Genomic DNA, 5,312 nt, shown 5'->3' on the forward strand with positions numbered 1-5,312 from the left:
TTTGTCTGGATGGAGGGAGACCCCGCCCTAAAAAAAAAAAAAAAAAAAAAAAAAAAAAAAAAAAAAAAAAAAAAAAAAACTGTTTTCAGATACTGTTTTCTAAAAAGCTGTATGTGACTCTAAATTACGAAGTAGTAAAGTCATCTTACATGATTTATACAATGTAATGGAAATGATGAGTATATCATTTTCTTTTCTTCATCTTTATTTCCATACACTTGAAATCTCTCCTGTCTGAAACAAGTATTCTACACTCATAAAAATTAAACTTTAAAATGTTTTTAGAGATGAAGTCTATAATGAAAAAAAAAATAGTTCTAATCCATATCCGGCACTGGAGCTGTCATATTTCCATTTTATAGTCAACTGGATGAATTTTCTTTCATTCTGCCTCTCTGAATTTTGTTCCTTTGAGGCAGGCAAACAACTCAGCTTCGGCAATACTGTCTCTCATTTAACATTCTAGCTCAGTCTTACTCTTGGCAGTTAACAATGACCTCGCACTGCTGACACATTTTCAGCACCAGTGTGGCTGTGTATGAAATGTTGCTGTTTTCCTACACTGTTCTCCCTTTGATCATCAACCTTGTCTTATCTCCTACTTTCCCTTACAGCTCTAATTGTTCTTACTCTTTTAAAACTATCTGGAAAAAAAAAAAAAAAGAAAGAGAAGGTTGTTAAAGAACAGTCTCCCTTTTCTGTCTTTGCTGCCAGCTTAGAGATCTTCCAGTTTTTCTCACTGAAAATTTTTGGCTTATTAAGTTTATTTCTTCCCATTAAGCCTAGACTAGTTAAGAACTAGGTACACCCAATTGTCCTCCAGCAGTTACATCCCAAGACTCTCAGGAGTCACAATGGGAAGATTATAGAGTTTAGAAATCAACAGGTAAGGGCTGGCCCTGTAGTCTAGTAGTTAAGGAAGAAGGCTAACTGTGGCTCAAATGACAGCCCCAGAGGCTTGAAACACACACTGGGCATGTGCCTATGTATATTCAAAATTCCAACAAGATAGAGAAATGGAGGAGCAGGATTGCAGTGTGACCATGACCCATTGGTGGGTGATTTCTCTCATTCTCTCTCTCTGTCTTCTATCTGTCTCTGTCTCCCCATCTCTGGCAATTAAATCAGAACTCTTTTTTTTTTTTTTAACTGTTTTTTTTTTTTTGAGAGGTTTTTGCTATAGGGCATGTGCGCTCGCAAGACAGACAGAGAGAGACAGAGAGACAGAAAGCAGGAAATCACCCCCCAGGGGGGATGGCCACGCCGCAATCCCTTCTCCTCCACTCTCCTCTCGGGATCTTGGGCACGCACGCACACGTGCCCAGCGTGAGTTTAAGCCACCGGGTCCGGGACTCGAACCACAGTCGACTACGTGGGAGTCCAGCGACATAGCCATTACGCTAACTGCTGGTCCCAGAACTCTTGATGTAAATCATAGTCCTACTGCTTCTCGCCTGGAGATTTTGGGCAATCACTAAGCCACTATACGATTCAGTTGCCTCATCCAAAATATGCAAGTGATCATAACATCTAACTTTCAAGGTTGCTTTAAGGATTACATAAATTATGTATAAGAATGTTCCTTGAAAATTATAATATAGTGATTGATCTTTGCTCAGTTCAATAAACATTTCCTTCATAACTAAAAGGGGTGGCCAAGTCAAAGGACTGCAGGGTTCCATGCTTCAGGAAGTGGGGAGATTTTATATCTGGAGAACTAGAAATCATAAGCCTGTAAGAAAAAGATGACTACTGCTCAGCCTCCAGTCTACACTTTGCATCTGGGAAAGACAGCCAGTGATGCCAGATGTTTTGACTTTTTAAGAAACGCTGGCAACCATGATCATTTTTATGCAAAATCTTCTAATTTCTAAATGTTGACAACTAATTCTTTAAAAGTCCTATGTGAGCAAACAAAACAATACTTACCTATTGCCAAATTTGTCCTACAGGTCTCTAGTTTGCATTGTCCATCATACATATATGTTTATATTATATGCAATGCATTGTCCCGGTCCCCTTTAAAGAAAAGATGTGCTGCCCTGGTGGTGGGGATGCTGCCAGCAGGACTCTTTCAGTTAATGCTTCAGCTGCAGAGCTGCCTCACCCAAGGTCACACCCCTTCTGATGGCCCACATTCATTGACTGATGGAGGCAAGTTATAAAGGTCTGGCCATCTCACTCCAATTTAGAACCACCCTAAAAGGGCCATTTTAGCTCCAGAGTTCTTAGTAGTGTCAAATGAGGAAGCTGTTGACTTCTCCCCAGCTCCTGCTTCCTTCTCCTTTCCAAAGGTGATGATGCCAAGGTCACTCCCAAATAAACATCTTATATACTAAACTGTCTTAGAATCGGCTTCTTGGGGACTCTAACATCCAACACGGTTCTTGAACTCTTGAGATAATCTGTATGATGAGCCAGGTAGACATGATTTCAATACCACATGAGAAATACCAGACTAGACATATAAAACAAAAGCTATAGAAGAGAAGAGAGACATTAATTCATCCAAGGAGGCCCAAATTAAATCTTCTTGGAGTGGACAATTTTTTTTTTTAGAGGTTTTTGCTATAGGGTGCGTGTGCTCACCAGACAGACAGAGAGAGACAGAAAGAAATCATCCCCCAGAAGGGATGGTTATGCCGCAATCCCTTCTCCTCCATTCTCCTCTCGGGATCTTGGGCACACACGCACACACGCCCCTGGCGTGAGTTTAAGCCACCAGGTCCGAGACTCGAACTGTGGTCAACTACATGGGAGTCCAGTGACATAGCCATTACGCTAACTGTTGGTCCCTTTTTTAAGGTTTTTAAGCAATAATCACATAAAAAGGCAGATACAGTAAAAAAACAAATAGCAGATTCTATCTCAGATGTGAAGACCCAAGTGTGCAGAGAACCACCATAAATTTCATCAAAACAGAGTTTGTATCTAAGTGGTGAACTAATGTGAGATAAAGTTATTGGGAAAAGTTTTAACTTAAGCACTTGGCCTTGATCCAATAGACAATGAGGGCTAAAGTTTTGATTTTCTCCAAACTCCTTGAACTCTTGTTCTTTCTTTTCAGCTTCTTCCCAAGAAGCTGTACTTGGTCCTTCATGGAGCTTACTGTCACTCAATATTTATGTTTGCAAAATTTCATCTCCTACCATAATTCAAAATCTAGACATGAACGTCCAATTCAACATCTTCATTTGAACAGACAAGCTCAGCAGGTCCAAAATCAAATTCATTACTGTTCTTTCTAAATCCTCTACCCTGGTAAATATTAACACTGTCTACCCATTATTCAAGCCAGAGTCTTGAACATCTGTTTCAATTTCTTTCTGTTCCTCACAAAGTCAATTTTTCAATATTTCCTGTAAAGAATCCCGTCCCAATATATTTTGGATGACTTCATATCCACTGCTACTCGCTTGGTTCAATGGAATCTCTTAACAACTGGCTAATATGCCTCTGTCTTAACTCTTTCAAATCCATTCACCAAATAACTGCAAGGATAATCCTTCCAAAACACAATCTGATCATGCCAAGACTCAATGGAAGGACCCCATAATCTTTCAGTTAAACCCCAAAGTCCTTAACAAAACTCTTTGTTACCTGACCACTGATTTCACATTCTCTACTTCATCTACACTATATTACTTTATTTAATGGTTTTGCTTGGTTTTGTTTTGTTTTCTTTTTTCATCACTAGAGGGTGTGTGTACTTGCCAGATAAAGAAAGAGGGAGAGGGAATCAGCAGTTAGTGTAATGGCTATGTCGCTGGACTCCTACATAGTCAACCGCGGTTCGCGTCCTGGACCCGGTGGCTTAAAACTCACGCCGGGCATGTGTGCATGCGTGCCCAAGATCCCGAGAGGAGAATGGAGAAGGGATTGCGGCATGACCATCCCCCCTGGGGGGTGATTTCTCACTTTCTGTCTCTATGTCTCTGTCTGTCTGGCGAACGCACGCGCCCTATAGCGAAAACCTCTTAAAAAAAAAAAAAAGAAAGAGGGAGAGAACTCAGTGGGGTATGGGCACACGATGATCCTTTTTCCTTCATTCCTCCATCCTATCAGGATTTTACACATACATGCTCATGTGCCCAGGGTGTTTTTCAAGTCACTGGGGCCAGAATTACAACTGTGGTCAGCCAAATGGAATTGGCTGACCAATAAGTTGCACACAGTTTAACCAGTGTGCTATGGGACTAGCAGAACACACAATACTATTTCAAACCTTCTAGTTCTGTGTGCTTTCTCTTGTTTCTAAAACTTGCAGCAGGTTGCATGAAACACGAAACATCTTCCTCTGTTTCTGTTTTCCTCTTTTCTTTTACCTGCTTAACTCCAATTAGCTTCAGGGCTAAACTTCAGTGCTACTTCCTACAGAGAATTTTCTCTGCCACACTACCCCCTACTATAAACCATATGGCTTGATTATATTATTGCACCTATCAATATGTACTTATCTCTGTATCATGAGATTACAACTAGAGGCAGAGAACTTGTCTATTCATTCTCAGATTTCCAATGCTTGTCAAAATAGTTAGCATATGACAGTTCTCAGTAAATATCTTCTAGATAAATAAGTGAATGAAGTATATTTTATTTCTTTTTTAAAGACTTATTTTTATTTAACTTTATTTACCTATTTATTTATTTATTTTAATTTGACCAGAGAGGGACAGAGGGAGAGAGAAAGAGAAAGCAAGTTGCCAGGGCTGGGACTCGAACTGCAGTTCACCACATGGGAGTCCAGCACTCCTAACCACCATGCCACCTGCTTGCCCCAGTATGTTTTAATTCTAACTGCACTCTAAATGCAACATGCGTCACTGTTTTATGAGGTGAAGAAGCAGGTTAGAATGGATAGTAATGACCTAAACCAAAAAAAAAAAAAAAAAAAGAAGCTATATGGAGAAATAGCTTGGATGTAAAATCAGCAGAATTGGTGACTGGATGTTGGGGCTGAGGGCAAAGATTGTGGTAGAGTATGATTCCTGGATTTCTGACTCTGGCACCAAGATGATGACATCTTAACTAAGGCAGAACACAGGAGGAACACAGGTTGGCTAAAAGTCATAAAGATGATGAGTTTTAATGAGTTAATTCAGGGTATGTTGAAGTGAGGTACTTATGGGAGGCCCAGTGGACCTAATTAAACATCCTTAAATGTGACCAGAGAAGGAGTAAAGACCATAAATGAGATGGTCCTGGGAGAAGAGATGAATTAAGAAGGATGTCAAGGGGCTAGCAGATGGCATGGTGATTAAGATGCTGACCTCCCACATGGCTGACTGCAGTTTGAGTCCTGAACCTGGTGG

Source organism: Tupaia chinensis, unplaced genomic scaffold (genome assembly GCF_000334495.1).
Source record: "Tupaia chinensis unplaced genomic scaffold, TupChi_1.0 Scaffold000147_1, whole genome shotgun sequence".
NCBI lineage: Eukaryota > Metazoa > Chordata > Mammalia > Scandentia > Tupaiidae > Tupaia > Tupaia belangeri.